General features: G+C 42.0%; 1 protein-coding gene across 3 annotated transcripts in view; it reads right to left on the bottom strand.

Moving 5' to 3' along the window:
* Nucleotides 1–10,668, bottom strand: part of PARP4 (poly(ADP-ribose) polymerase family member 4) — a 109,473-nt gene extending 98,805 nt beyond the window's left edge. For all 3 annotated transcript variants that reach the window (XM_058437767.1, XM_058437766.1, XM_032150642.2), the window contains exon 1: nucleotides 9,739–10,668. The gene's annotated coding sequence lies outside the window, so the exon portion shown is untranslated. The remainder of the gene's footprint in view (nucleotides 1–9,738) is intronic.
* Between the last annotated feature and the right edge of the window lie 6,110 nt (nucleotides 10,669–16,778).

Genomic DNA, 16,778 nt, shown 5'->3' with positions numbered 1-16,778 from the left:
CTCCTCCCCAGCAGCCCTCCTGTTGGTTTGGATACAGCTACCCTGGGTTCAGCTCCTGCCTTTTCCTTCACAGTTGCTACCCAGAAGCAGGGAAAAAAGGGGTCTGCTATTGATGATGTTGGTAACCTCCACTGGGTGAAACTCACTGGGTGAACAGGTCAGCCACACATGCTACAAAAAAGAAGGGCATCTGCCTCAACAGTAGAGTGAAGAAAGGCAAAAGTCTGCTCCTTGTGAGCTAGCCTCCAGGGCACACAAAGACATTCTTACACATTCATTCCTTTTTGTATTCACTTTTTGAACATTTATTGGGCATCTGTAGTATGCTGGGACATTCATTGGTTCTGAAGACATGGAGATAAACATTGGGGCACTCTGATCCATAAAACAAATACTTCTAAACCCGCAAAAAAACTTAGCCACACACTAATAGTGGGGAACTTCAACATCCTACTGACAGCTTTAAATGGATCATTGTGGTGAAAACTAACAAAGTAATTCTGGACTTAAACTTGACACTTGACGAATTTGACTTAATAGTCTTATTGTTTTATCCAAATTACCACTGTGTCCCTTTTAAGTAGGGCATTTAGACCAATTACATTGAAGGTTAATATTGATATGTGGGATGTTTATCCTGTCATTGTTTTGTAGACTCAATTGTGCAATTGCTTGATAGAGTCATTGGACAATGTACTTAAGTGTGTCTTTGTGTTAGTAGTACTCTACCTAACAAACACAGAATATACATTCTTCTCATCTGCATATAGAACATATTGTAAGATTGACCACATGCTTGTCCATAAAGCAACTCTTAATAAATTTAAAAAATAGAAATTAGACTGTACGCTCAGACCACAGGGCAATAAATTCAACACCAAGAATATCTCTCAAAACCACACAATTACATGAAAATTAAACAACTTGCTCCTGAATGACTTTTGGGTAAACAATAAAATTACAGCAGAAATCAAAAATTCTTTAAATTAATGAAAACAGGACAGAACATGCCAAAATATCTGGGATACAGCAAAAGCAGTATCAAGAGGAAAGTTTATAGTGCTAAACGCCTACACCAAGGGGACAGAAAAAATCACAAATTAACAGTCTAACATTGCACCAAAGGAACTAGATAGACAAGAACAAATTAACCCCAAAGCTAGTAGAAGAAGATAAATAAAATCAGGGCACAACTGAATGAAATTGAGATGCAAAAATTTGTACAAAAGATCAACAAAACCCGAAGTTTGTTCACAGAAAATACAAACACAATTGATAGTGTGCTAGCTATATTAACAAAGTAACAAAAGGGAAGACCAAAAGAAGCACAATCAGAAATGACAAAGATGACATTACTACTGATTCCATAGAAATATAAAGATCTTCAGACTATTATTAACACCTCTATGCATACAAACTAGGAATTCTAGAGGAAACTGATAAATTCCTGGAAACACACAACCTCCCAAGAATGAATCAGGAAGAAACTGAAACCCTGAACTGACCAATCTTGACTTGCCAAATTGAAGCAGAAATGAAAGCCTACTAAGCAAAAAAAGTCCAGGATTAGATGGATTTACAGCTGAATTCTACCAGATGTACAAAGAACAGCTGATACTAATTCTACTGATACCATTCCAAAAAATAGAGAAACTCCTCCTTAACACATCTATGAAGTCAGCATCATCCTGATATCAAAACCTAGCAAAGACACAACAAAAAAAGAAAACTACAGGCCAATATCCCTGATGAACTTACACACAAAGATTCTCAACAAAATATTAATACTAGTGAACTTAATCTAGCAGCACATCCAAAAGTTAATTCACCATAAAAATGTAGGTTTGATTCCTGGAATCAAGTTTGTTTCAACATATGCAAATCAATAAATGCGATTTACTACATAAACATTAAAAATAAAATCTATAGGATCATCTCAATGGATGTAGAAAAAGCTTTTGATAAAATTCAACATCTCTTCATGTTAAAAACCCTCAACAAAGTAGGCATCAAAGCAACATACTTCAAAATAATAAGGGCCATCTATGACAAACCCACAGCCAACATTATATGGAATGGGCAAAAGCTGGAAGAAATCCCCTTGAGAACTACAACAAAATAGGATTCCTATTCTCACCATTCCTATTCAGTGTCATACTAGAAGTCCTAGCCAGGGCAATCAGGCAAGAGAAAGAAATATAAGGCATCCAAGTAGGAAAAGAAGTCAAACTATTTCTCTTTATTGATGATATAATTCTATACCTAAAACCCTAAAGACTTCACCAAAAGACTTCTAGAAGTGATAAACAACTTCATTAAATTTCACAATAGAAAATCAATGAAAATCAGTAGCATTTCTATGCATCAGTAATGTGTGAGCTGAGAGCCCAATCAGGAATGCAATCTCCTTTACAATAGCCACAAAAGAAGTAATCTCTAGGAATACATCTAACCAAGGAGGTGAAAGATCTCTATAAGGAGAACTACAAAACACTGCTGAAAGAAATCATAGATGACAAACAAATAAAAAATTCCATGCCCATGGATTGGAAGAATTAAAATTGTTAAAATGGCCATACTACCAAAGCAACTTACAAATTCTATTCTATCAAACTACCAATGCTATTTTTCACAGAATTAGAAAAGACTCTTCTAAAATTCATATGGAACCAAAAAAGAGCCCAAAGATCCAAAACAAACATAAGTAAAAAGAGCCAAACTAGAGGCATCACATTACCCAACTTCAAACTATACTGTAAGGCTGCAATAACCAAAACAACATGCTACTGGTACAAGAACAGACACATAGACCAATGCAACAGAACAGAGAGCCCAGGAATAAAGCCCCACACCTTTAATCATCTAATCTTCAACAAAGTGGACAAAAACAAGCAATGGGGGAAGGACATCCTATTCAATAAATGGTGCTGGGATAGCTGGCTAGCCATACGCAGAAGAAAGAAACTGGACCCTACCTTTTACCATTTGTACAACAATTAACTCAAGATGAATTAAAGGTTTAAATGTGAGACCTCAAACTAACAGAATCCTAAAAGAAAACCTAGGAAACACTATTCCGGACATCAGCCTTGGGAAAGCTAAGGTTAAGTCCTCAAACGGAGTTGCAATAAAAATAAAAATTGTTAAGTAGACCTAATTAAACTAAAGAGCTTCTGCATAGCAATAGAAACTTTCAGCAGAGTAAATAGACAATGTACAGAATGGGAAAAATATTCACAAACTATGCATCCAACAAAGGTCACATATCCAGAATCTGTAAAGAACTTAAGTGATTGAACAAGCAAAAATCAAATAACCCCCTTCAAAAATAGTCAGAATACATGAACAGATACTTCTCAAAATAAAACGTACAAGTGGCATAAAAACACATGAAAAAATGCTCATCATCACTGATCATCGGAGAAATGTAAATTAGAAGTAGAATGAGATACAATCTCACACCAGTCAGAATTGCTATTACAAAAAAGTAAAGAAATAACAGATGTTGGTGAGGTTGTGGAGAAAAAGGAACACTTATACACTGTTGGTGGGAATGTAAATTAGTTTAACTACTCAAATACTGTGGATATCAGTTTGCAGATTTCTCAAAGAACTGAGAACTACCAGTCAATCTGGCAACCCTATTACTAAGTATACATCCAAAAGAAAACCAATTATTCTACCAAAAAGTCATACATGCACTCACATGTTCATCACACTACTACTCACAATAGCAATGACATGGAATCAACCTAGGTGCCCATCAACAGGGAATTGGATAAAGAAAATGTGGTACGTATACTTCATGGAATACTACACAGACATAAAAAGAACAAAATTATGTTCTTTGCAGCAACATGGATGCAGCTGGAGGCCATTATCCTAAGCAAATTAACACAGGAACAGAAAACCAAATACCGCATATTCTCACTTGTAAGTGGGAGCTAAACATCAGGTATTCACGGTCATAAAGATGGAAACAAAAGACACTGTGGGCTACTAGCGGGGAAAGGGAGGGTGGTGGCGAGGGTTGAAATTCTAACTGTTGGGTAGTATGGTTGGTATTTGGGTGGTGGGGGTATTCATACCACAAACCTTAGCATCATGCCATTTATCCAAGTAAAAACTTGCACATGTACCCTCTGAATCTAAAATAAAAGTTGAAAAATAAAGAGCAAATAAAACTGGGTCAGGGCAGCAATTCAAAGCATTATAGCTAGCTAGCTAGATAGATAGATAGATAGATAGATAGACAGACGATAGATTAAAATCTAAACTACAAACTTGTCTTTTTACTGTCTTGATAATGTTCTTTTATGGATTCTAGCTTTTAATTTTGATGAAGTCCAATTTATGTATTTTTCCTCTTGTTTCTCATGCTTTCAGTGCTATATCTAGGACTCCATTATCAGATCAAAGGTCATGGAGATTTATTTCTATGTTTTCTTTTAAGAGTTTTAGTTTTAACATTTAAGGTTTTTTAATTCATTTTAATTGTCGCATATGCTGTCATGTAAGAACGTCACCTCACTCTTTTGCATGTGGCTATCATTATCCCAGCACCATCAGTTAAAAAGAGTGTTTTTTCTCCATTAAATTTTCCTGGCAATGCTGTGAAAAGTGAATTACCCATAGATGCTTAAATTAATTTCTGGACTCTCCATTCTCTTCCGTTAGTCTATGTGTAAAGTTACGGATCTACCCTTGACCCAGAATGTCTATCAGAAGCTGATCAAGTGCACACTTTCTGTTCTTATGATAATTACAACTGGGACTGGACTCTACAATATTTGACTGTATAGTGTCTTCCAAAATTCTTTCTTATAATGTTTCACTTTGTTAATAAACTCCTGAGCCTAAGAATGGAAAGAAACATGTTTTATACTCACAGTTTCTTAATTTCAAAAACTATCCTGCATGGACTGATCACTCAATTTAGGAAGCTGGCATAAGGAGCATTTATTAGCATTCTGAACAGGGACCTCTGATCTAAGACTCTAAGTACTACAATCATTTAGTAGTGAAATTCCATTCTGTGACTGGTTCTTATAGAACTAGTTGTACAAAAGCCCAAAGATACAAGAAAGTTCACAGAAAACTGTTTGTAATACTTAGAAATTGGAACCAATAAAAAAAGGTAATCAGTTGGGGATAGATCGTTATAAAGCCTCCATATTAATGAATTATTCATGATTATTTAAAATTGAAATATGTCTGCAGTTACAGAATAAGTTGCATAGTATGATCCAATATGTATATAAACAACATCATATATGTATGTACGTGTGTATATATATATATATATATGTATATGTGTGTATGTGTATATATTTCACCTTGTAATATTTTACCTTGTTAATAAAACCCTGGACCAAAAAATGTAAGTTAAAGGATTGTGTGTGTGTGTGCGGCACACGCATGCGTGTGTGCTCATAACCAAATTTCTGCAGGAATAAAGGGAACGTTTCTATATGATGACTTTGCCTTAAAAAAAAAAAAACAAAAAGCACATATATTTAAATTGTTTAGGGGGAGGTCCATGCTCTTGACCTTTAAACTAAATTGCCTTAAAACCTCCCTCCATAAATTCTCAAAATTCTTCTTGGAATTTTCTGGGTTGACTGAGAATAGAGCTACAAACAGCCATAACACTTTCCAAAGTTAGAGACAAAATATTCCTTTTAAGCTTGCGGGGCAAGCCCCTAGGCTCCTAAGGAGGCTGCCTGTGACCCTGGATACGAATTTCAGGCCAGCTCCTTCTGCCTTTTGGGGTCTGGTCAGCCTACCTGGATTTTATGTTCTTCAGAAAATCTTTGACCTTTTCCAGGGAAAACTTCACTATATCACTATTTGCAGGTAAAACTTTGCTTACATTTTAGAACCTCTAGAAAGAATGCAACTCTGTATATACTTTGATGTTATTTTATTAAAGTCAATTTCAGAATTCTGACCTCCAGAACTCCAAGAGAATCCACATTTCCTCATGGATTTGCTAACTCAGTTTGTCCAAGAACTTATTGAGGTGCACCTCCTGGACCTGGCAGTCACTCCCAAAACAAGAGGAAGCAGCCATGAGCCACCAGAGCTCAGAGAACTTAGGTGACACAAACAGATTCTCCTACTGGGACTGAGGTCCAGCTGCCCAGGCAGGCCCAGAACTCGTTTTTCTACAGATGAGGGCATCAAATCTGCAGTGCGCTCATGCTGTCTGCTCCAGACCTTCAGGCTCTTCTGTCTGGAATGTTCCTCCCTGCTCACTTTGCACACCCAGGACCCAGCTCAAATGGGACTCCTCAGGGACACCTACCCACCTGGCTAGTCACACCTTCCTGTGGCACCTGCTCCTTGCTGTCTCCTCACCAATCATACTCAAAGCAGATGCTATGGATTGTGTTTATTCACCAGCTACAGGAGCATTAACATTTTATAATTAATATTTAGTCAAGTTTAGTAAGCTGTATTTTTGAGGATATATGCAGATAGTTTAGAATTTAAAATAAAGTGTTACAAAGTTGCTTACTGGCAAAAGCTCCAGCAATTTAATATGTTCATCCTTTTATTTCTAATATTGTCTATTTTCCTGATAAATCTTGACAGACGATTATCCCTTTTTATTAGTGTACTTACAGAAATGTTGATCTTTATTGAACTTTGTTTGCTGGATTTGTGTTACAATTTTTATCCATTATTTTTTACTAGCAATTCATATCTACTAATGTGTTTGGATTTATTCTGAAGACTTTTCTAATATTTCTCAGATTAGAAACTCAATTCACTAATTTACAGTCTTTCTTACCTTCTAATATATCATTTATAAGTCTAATATTTCCTTAAATACTGCTTGTGGTAGGCAGAATAACAGCATCCAAAATATGTCCATACAGTAATAGATATTGATTCAATGTAATCATAATGGGCTAAAAGTGGAAGACAGAAGCAGGGATTCAGAGAGATTTGAAGATGTAATACTGCTGGCTTTGAAGATGAAGGAGGGGACACAAGCCAAGGAATGCAGGTGGCCTCTAGAAACTGGAGCAGTCAAGGAAAAGAATGATCTTTTAGAACATCTACAAAGAATGCCACTCTGTAGATACTTTGATTTTATTTTATTAAAGCCGATTTCAGAATTCTGATCTCCGGAACTCTAAGATACTATATTTGTGTTGTTTAAGTCACTGGTTATGGTCCTCTGTTACAGCACCAATAGGAAACTAATGCACTGCATTTGTTGTATCCACAAATTTATAGTTTTACCAATTATAACCTTTAAATATTTCAGAATATTCATTTTAATGTCCTCTTTCATCATCGGTTCTTAGAAGTTTATTTTTTTCTGTGTGATTTTATGTCCAAACGAAGGCTATTTTTCTGACAATTAGATTAAGGTTAAATAATGTGGTCTGTGTGATGACAATCCTGTGACATATGCAGCTTAGGATTTCATCATTTATTCTAGATTTAATGCATGGTCTACTGGACATATATAAAATATTAGACTTTAAAATAGGAAGGTTGAAATATTACATAAACTAAAAGGGCATCAAGTTTTTATTTTTTGCTAGTTATATTTTACATACCTTTGTTGATCTTTTTTTCAAAATGTCTTTGCTGAAACAATTACTGAGAGAGTGTTAGACTCTTTTCATACAATTGAATTGTGCCTTTTGTAAAAAGAATTCTTCTGAGTTTTCTTGTAATGTACAACATGTAAAATACATATAGCCTCTTTCACCTGAAAAGCAGTATAGTATGGAAGGGCATAGGGACAAAAACACACAAACAAAAACCTTCACCGATATCATTGAAACCACAGCAAAAACAAATACAAAGCACCTACCGTATGCAGGAAACCTGCTGGGCCCTGGGGTACCAGCTCCAGCTAATTTCCATGACAACCCGAAAGACCAGGACACAGATGAGGAGACTGAAGGTCAAAAGGTGAGGGCCTGTGGCAGAACTAGGGCTGAACAAGTTTTGCTTGCTCCAAAGCCCAGGCTGTGGGGTGGAGAGCAAGGGCCACAGAGGCCCGTGCTCTCCTCAGAGAAGAGTCCTGCTCCTACCTGCCCTCTGCAGCCCACTTGGTTTGGCATCGTAGAAGCAGCCTCTCCCCAGCCGCAGCAAGGCCAGCAGTGTCAGCACAGGGGCCATCTGAGTTCTCAGGAGAGGGCTACCAGCAGGGACTTATGGGCCTCATCCAGGTGGCCACCAGGCTGTTGGCCACCAGAAAGTGTGATACGTCCTCCACATCCAACTCATTGGCAGTGTGGCCAGCTGGTGCTTGCCGTGGGGCTAACCTGTGGGGAGAGTGGCTCAGGATGGGCTGGCCCCTTCCCCACACCACCTCACCTACCCAGCTGATTGGGCCACAGGTAAATCCTGTCCCTATGCACCTGGCCTGGGTAGCTTCCTTCCCACAGGACTGCAGAGACCTGTGTCCCTTTGGAGAGACCCCCATGCCATGCCATCCCCAGAACCCATAGCTGCACTTCCCGGTGTGCAGCCATCGACCCTACCTTCCACTCAATCTCTCCATTGCCCTGTGGGGGAGGCACTTTACAGATGACAGAATTGAGGTTATGCAGATGCTCAGCAGCAGGGCTGACCCTGAGCAGATCCTGCATCAGTTTCCTTTTCCGCAAAAATTTGGATTAGCAATGTGGCCTTGCTGGGCTCTGGACCCATGGGTGTGTTTGTAGGCAGAACAAGGTAACACAGGGGCTACACGTGGCATGTGTCTGTGTCCACGTGGGAATGCTGGCAATGTTCATGAATTCTCACTGGGAAAAAGAGCCAGAGCCTCAATTTTGACAATTTCCAGATACAAACATATGGCCTTAAATCACATAAAAGAAAGAAGAAAGTTCTTCCTCACCAGCAAACCAAAGCCATACAAATTAAGCACCTGGGAGGCAGAGGAAGCGTGTGTGTGTGTGTGTGTGTGTGTGTGTGTGTGTGTGTGTGTGTTTGGTGGGGTGGGGCTGACATCAATGATGCCCCCAAGACATCCCCATTCTCAGTGGTTTTAACGTTGCTAAAACTCCTTCCTATCATCTTCCAGCAGTCAGAGGAGTACTCATCAGAACAGCTGAGGTTGGCAAAAGAATTTGCACCCATTAGGTTGGCAAAGAATTTGCAAAGTGAGCATCAGGGCTGGGTGGAGGACGGGAGGTGACCAGATGGCTGGGGGACAGCTCCTAAAGTCAAGGATCCTACAGGTGGCAGTACTCCCTGATCCAGGAGCTCTGTATCTGTCTCCATCTTAAGGAGAAAACATCGTGGAGACAGGATGTCACTCATGATGTGTTACAACTAAGAGCAAGAATCTAGGACTCTCCAAAGGAATAACAGCACGTGCATAGGACGGGCCATGGAGCTACCAGGAAATATAATTAGCAACAAAAGGGAGTTTCATGATCTATTGAGTATAAAAGGTAGGATATAAATGGCATCCACAGCACAAACTCAGTTTTCTGAGATATATTTTACATGCACATGCAAAAAGACCAGAAGGAAATGTGAGCAGTGGGAGAATAGGTAAGTTTCATTGTTCCCTTTCCGTTTCTGAGTTTCTAATTTTCTATGGAGAAAAAGCCCATCATACATCATGGTATTTGAGAGGGAGGATCCTAAAATCTAAGCCCTGGAGCTACATCTGTCATTGATGCTGGGGGAAATCACTCCAGCACTCTGCCTCAGTTTGCTCACCCATAAAATAGAAAGAAACACATCCTTCCCTACCTCAAAGGAGACCAGAACGCAACAGCAGCCTCGATGCATGCCCTCTGGCTGGTTTATGCTCTTCCTGCACAGTAGGGCTGCCTATGTCCACAGCCTTATGCCCTGTGCCCTCTAAAACCCTGAGTCGGGTCTGAGCTGGAGCATCCTGCAGCCCTCCTCCTGCAGCAGCCCCACTGGTTTCCAGGCACATAGGCCTTGGGGCATGAAGTTCCTCCTCCAGCAACAGCCTGCATGCGGTGACACAGTCCAGTGTGCCCAGAATGCACTGCCGGCCAGCACCCGCAGCAGCCCGCAGATGCACAATTACACACGGCTGTCAGGGTGTGGCGCCCCCTGCTCCACCACCTCTTGGAAGTCTTCCTGGATGCACCAGGAATTTCCTGCTGGCCAGCAACATCCTCGGCCTTTGGGTGCACCGAGATGAAGTCCTGGAGGGTGCTGGCCACATCAGGAGGTAGGGGCATGGCAGCTGTAATGCAGCCAGGTTGAAGGCAATGGGAGGCTGGGAGTGCTCAGGACAAGGTGCCGGTCCCCCCTTGACAGAGGCAGGCCACGAGATCCTTGGCTGACATCATGCCGATGGTCCTGATAGGCCCACGTCCAGTCCTCATGACACCTTGGGGACGGAGAGTGCGGTCAATGCACAGGGGTCAGCCAGTCCATGCCCCCGTGGCCACCCATGCCCAGCTTCAAGCCACCTCCTGCTCTCCCCCAGTGAGACCCTAGGGTCAGTGTAGACCACACTGCATGAAAACTGGGGGATCCAGCCATTAAGGGGCATTTGTGGTGCTCCCTCAGTAGGTGGTCTCCATGGGCTGGAGTTGGGGTCTACCAGGCCCACTCCCAGCCCACTGTTTACCTCGTGGGCCTCAGCTTCCTCCTCTGCAGAAGAGGACGGTGACCCTGCCCAGCTTAGTTCCCTCTAAGAACACCTGACCCCTGAGTGCCCACATGGGCAGGGTCTGGGTGGCCTGCGGGGGCAGGGCCCAGCGATAGGACCCCTACCCCCACCCCTTACCCCTCCCAGCACTGGGCCATGCAGGAAGGGAGAACTCCCCAACCCCAATCTGTCAATCCGGGAGCCTTCTCAGCTGGACCCAGGGCCACCCCTCTGCCCACCAGCTCACACCTGGGCCATACAAGGCGGGGTGGATGCACCTGCCTGGCCCTTGAGCGCGTGGGGGAGCCACTGTTGCCCACTTCGGAGGCTCAGTTCTGAGGTCCGGATTCCAGGCACTCCCTTCTCCCCCATTCCCAAACCTCCTGACTGGAAGAACTCTCTTGGCACAGCCTTTTCTTTCGGGGTCCTAAAGTGCCTGTGAGCAGGCAGCTCCTGATGATCTCTCTGTGACACCCATAGACTCAAAGACACCCATGTGCTCACTCATGCAGACAGGCACTCTCGCCTACGGCTCTGAGGCTGAGCCGGCTTTGCCTTGGTGAAGGACAAGGGTCTGGCGACCCAGATTCTCTCGCGGGTGGCTGGGGACAGAGGGGCGGTGGCGTGCTGGGCTGGCTGGAGGGCCCCAGGCCCTGGCGCGAGTCCTGCAAGGATGCTGCCTCCAAGTGTGCTTGTGGGTGGCGGATCCCAGGGCTTCCCGGAAGTGTCCACTCCTCGGGAGGCCTGGCTGCTCAGCGGCGCCCTTCTGTGGCGAGACTCGCCCAGGCCCATGTCCGGCCCACCTCGCGCCAGCCAGGCTCCCCTGGGCAGCCTCAGGACAGAGAACCTTGATTTTCAGAGGGAGGCTGCGGGTGTGGGGCCTCTAGGCACTTGCAGGGTGGAGCTACCCCACACCCAGGGCTCACCCCCAGCCCTACCCAGGCGTCCCCAGCCTCACGGTCCCAGAGGTGAGGAGGGGGCTTCAGGAAGGTGGGGGCTACCTCCCCGCCCAGTACCTTCAGGCTCTGAATTCGTACCTGGGAACTCTGCCTTGGCTGACTTGGGGACCCCTTCACTGCTCAGCCTTCCCCTCTCTTCCTGCCGTCCACCTAAGCTCCCTGACTCTTCCCACGCGGCCCTGGGTCCCCTCCCCACAGGCTGTTCCCTGCACCCGCGGGTGGGACTGGACCCTTCCCTGCACGTCCAGCCTGCTTCCCGCGGTCTTCCTCCGTCTGGCCCTGGCAGGCCGCTCCTCTGGCCCCAGGCTGTGTGGGAACAGCTTTCCCCCAGGCCCGTCGACAGTGTCCCGAGCTCCGCCGACTCCCGCCCCTTGGACGGCGTCGCAGGCCTCCTGACAAGCTGTCGCTGGCATCTAGGGCTCCTGGGACTCAGGCACACGGAGCTCCCTCGGGCCAAATTTGTGTCACGCGCAGGGACACCGGAGATGCGTGCACAGTCCGTGTAATGGCTTTGCTTGGCGCGTCTCTGTTTCTCTTCTGAGGGGCTGAGAGTCGCGGAGTTTCCTGGTTGGAGGCTGTGGCAGACGCGATTTGCTTCCTCATACAGGGTTCCGGAGGCGGCGAAAAGTCCAAAAGGTCTTCAAAACCGGTAGACAGAGCCATGAAGAAGACGTCGGGCTTCAGGAGGGGGAAGGGCGAGCTGCCCAAAGTGGGCGCGGGCGCCGGGAGTGAGAGTGCGGCCGACGCCTCCTCCCAGCCCAGGCGCCACGACCCGGACAAGGGGATCGACAGGCCCCACAGAGCTGTCGGCGAGGACCGGACAGAGACGATGCGGCGGATCCTTTCTCTGCCGAAGAGTGGCGTGGACGACAGGGACGAGAAGAGCAGGTAATAGGAACTGGAGCCCGGCAAGGGAGGGAGGAGGGCGGGTCGGGGAGAGGCCCCTTTCCTGCTCCCGGCTCACCCCTGTCCCCGAGGGCGCTGGGCTTTGTTCCCTCTGCAGCCCGCAGCGCCCGGTGTGGCAACCTTACAGGAGCGCCAAGGTCATCATTATGAGCAGCGCGATGAAAACAAAACTTTAGCTGGTCCGATCCTCTCATAATTCCCCTTACTTTACTGAAAGTTTTAGTGTTTTAACTGAAAAAAATTAAATATACCTAGCTTTTTATTTTTAGTGTACACATTTTAAACAATGTTATATATGCTATGGAAACAAGTATCATGAGAAAAATAATTTCTAGCCGGGCGCGGTGGCTCACGCCCAGCACTTTGGGAGGCCGAGGCGGGTGGATCACGAGGTCAGGAGATCGAGACCATCCTGGCTAACATGGTGAAACCCTGTCTCTACTAAAAAAATACAAAAAATTAGCCGGGCGTGTTGGCGGGCGCCTGTAGTCCCAGCTACTCGGGAGGCTGAGGCAGGAGAATGGCGTGAACCCGGGAGGTGGAGCTTGCAGTGAGCTGAGATCGCGCCACTGCACTCCAGCCTGGAAGACAGTGAGACTCCCGTCTCAAAAAAAAAAAAAAAGAAAAAGAAAAGAAAAATAATTTCTATATTATATTACCTTCTGAGCTAAAAATTCTTTGGATAAAATCTAATATCCCTTTTATATCCACCTACACCTATGTATATAAGTCATTTCATGAATGACCTCAGAAGGATCCTTTGAAGTGAGAGAGGATGGTTCCCTGTTCTTGAATAGGAAGACCCATTTTTCTTCTTTCTTTCTTTCTTTCTTTCTTTCTTTCTCTTTCTTTCTTTCTTTCTTTCTTTCTTTCTTTCTTTCTTTCTTTCTTTCTTTCATTATACTTCAAGTTCTGGGTTACATGTGCAGGACGTGCAGTTTTGTTACATAGCTATACACGTGCCATGGTGGTTTGCTGCACCCCTCAACGCATCACCTACATTAGGTATTTTTCCTCCCCTAGCCCCCCACCGCCCCCGACAGGCCCTGGTGTGTGATGTTCCCCTCCCTGTGTCCATGTGTTCTCATTGTTCAACTCCCACTTATGAGTGAGAACATGCGGTGTTTGGTTTTCTGATCTCATGATAGTTTGCTGAGAATGATGGTTTCCAGCTTCATCCACGTCCCTGCAAAGGACATGAACTCATCCTTTTTTATGGCTGCATGGTATTCCATGTGGTGTATATGTGCCACATTTTCTTAATCCAATCTATCATTGATGGACATTTGGGTTGGTTCCAAGTCTTTGCTATTGTGAATAGTGCTGCAATATACATATGTGTGCATGTGGGAAGACTCATTTTTCTCAAGATGTGAACTCTTCATTTTAGATAAACCAAATAAAAACATCAAGGTTTTAAGATTTTTGGGTTACATATGCTACCTTTTACTGTTATGATGACATTAAGAAAATTTTTGTAACAGAGCAAAGACTTGCCCTTCTATATATCAAAGTGTGCTATTAAGTTTCATTTGCTAAAAGATGAGAAGACAGATAAATGTGTGGAACAGAATAAAAAATGCACAAACACTGAACTATATGTAAAATTTTAGAACCTGATCCTGATGACATTTCATATGTGTATGAAAAGATGAATTATTTGTAAATGAAATGTCTGTCAACTGGAGAAAACTAGCTAGATTTGTATGTTACAAAAATAAGTTATTGATAGAATATGCATAAAAACTTAAATACACAAAATTAGAAAATACCAGAAGAAAACATGAATGCCTATTTATACAGATACATTTTTATGTTGACAAAGACCTTCCTATGAATGCATTGTGCAGGTTGATTTAGAAAACAAAAATTAAAACTCCCCTTATATCAGAAAAAAATTAACAAAAGACAACATACTTGCAAAATATTCACATTATATACATAAATATAGACATATATTATTTGCAATGAAAAATGTATTTTCCTTTTACAGAGAACTTTTTTAAAGAAGTAGGAACTATAATTTAAAATTGGTCAAAGTACTTTTTCCAGATCTACTAGTGATCTGGAAAATCAGCAGTACTTATACCAGTGCTTAAAGTTTAAGTTGCTGTTAACTTTTTAAATAAACAATTTGGTGGTGAACATCACTCTGAAAAAGGTATGTATTCCTCACTCATTAATTCCATTATACTAAAATATTATCAGGAAATAATTAGAGATGCATACAATTCATTTTCCTCAGCACTGCTTCCAATAGCAATGTATTAAGGAGAGGGCAAATAAAGAATTTTATAAATAAATTTCAGTGCATCCATAGGATGAAATTATATGTAACTACTGAAGGTGTCAATAGACATGGATGTATGTTGACATGGGAAGATGTACTTTGGTATATGAGGTGAGAAAAAATCCATTTGATTCTACAAACACACAAACAGAATGGTCTTGTGGTAGCTGAAAGTATACACAAAATGTGATAAAATTTTGTTATTTTGGGACATTTGTATTATAGGTGATTTATTTTCCTTTTTCTTATTGTGATATCCACAATGAGCATGTATAACAGGTTTAGTGAAAGTTTATTATTACTGAAATAATCCTAGGTAAGAACAGGAATATGAATCTTGAACAGATCAAAATAAGTTCTTGCTTTCTATTAATTTTTTTTTGTGGATTGGTATCTTCTTCCAAGGTTTAGCCTCTTCAGAAATAGAGGGAATCTTTTAATATGTGCTGGTAGATTGTACTGTGTATACTCTTTATCATATACATGTCTTTTATTATGGATAGATTTATTACATACATGCAAACAATTATAATTTAATAATTTTATTTTAGTGGTGTCCTTATGGAAATAAAAAATAGCAAATATAAATCATTTCTATTGCACAAATGTTACTTATCTTTACGAGTTTTCTGTAAAAATATTGAACTCCTCAAATATATTTATGTAGTCTTTTAATCCATTTATTCATCAAATGTGACCTGAATACCCACTGTGTATTCTACTCTCTCTCAGGACCTTTCCAAGCTTAAAAACTTTATGTTTACGTGCCCAGTCTGAGCAAGTTGAGAGAATTAAAATTGGACTATTAGGACTTAATCTAAGTTGAAGCTTTTCCTCCCTCCTTTCAAACAAAAGCATTTCTGAAGGTAGAAAGTTGTAAAAGATAACCTTTAAACTACCCTTTTGAAAATTTATAACAGTGTTTTTCTTTTCTTAATTTCAACTTTTATTTGAGATACAGAGGGCACATATGCAGATATCATACATGGGAACACTGAATGATGGTGAAGTTTGGAGGACAGATCGCATCACTCTCGCCATGAGCATAGTACCTGATAGTAGTAATTTAACCCACTCCCTTATAACAATCTTAAAGACTAATATTAATCATTGATAATATCTGATTTACATATATCATATAAATCAAAATATTGAATAAAATGAGCCATGCTTATTCATTTGAATTTTGATGTTTCTTTGGCTTAAAGTTTTCTGAAATCCAAGTAAGAATAGTTTTTTGGTAAAAATGTGTCATTGTTATCTCAGCCGTTTTTTTTCGCTGTTCTTTTTTGGGTTGTCTTCCTATTTTTTATTTCTATGGGTACATAGCAAGTGTACATAATATATTTATGGGTACGTGAGGTATTTTGATACAGGTATACAATGCATAATTATCATATCAGGGTAAATGGGTATATCTGTCCCCTCAAGCAGTTACCGTTCTTTGTGTTACAACATTGCAAATATACTTTTTGGCTATTTTAACATGTACAATAAATTTATTATTACTATTATTTTTTTTTTGAGATGGAGTCTCACTCTGTCGCCCAGGCTGGAGTGCAGTGGCGCCATGTCGGCTCACTGCAAGCTCCGCCTCCCAGGTTCCCGCCACTCTCCTGCCTCAGCCTCCCAATTAACTGGGACTACAGGTGCCTGCCACAATGCCCGGCTAATTTTTTGTATTTTTTAGTAGAGACGGGATTTCACCGTATTAGCCAGGATGGTCTCTATCTCCTGACCTCATGATCCGCTACATGACTTTAAACTATACTACACGCTACCTGACTTTAAACTATACTACAAGGCTACAGTAACCAAAACAGCATGGTACTGGTACCACAACAGAGACATAGATCAATGGAACAGAACAGAGCCCTCAGAAATGACGCCGCATAGCTACAACTATCTGATCTTTGACAAACCTGACAAAAACAAGAAATGGGGAAAGGATTCCCTATTTAATAAATGGTGCTGGGAAAACTGGCTAGCCATATGTAGAAAGCTG

The sequence above is a fragment of the Hylobates moloch genome, unplaced genomic scaffold (assembly GCF_009828535.3).
Source record: "Hylobates moloch isolate HMO894 unplaced genomic scaffold, HMol_V3 SCAFFOLD_4, whole genome shotgun sequence".
NCBI classification, from domain to species: domain Eukaryota; kingdom Metazoa; phylum Chordata; class Mammalia; order Primates; family Hylobatidae; genus Hylobates; species Hylobates moloch.
The sequence above is the reverse complement of the archived record's forward strand: the minus strand, read 5'-3'. Positions and strand labels throughout refer to the sequence as shown.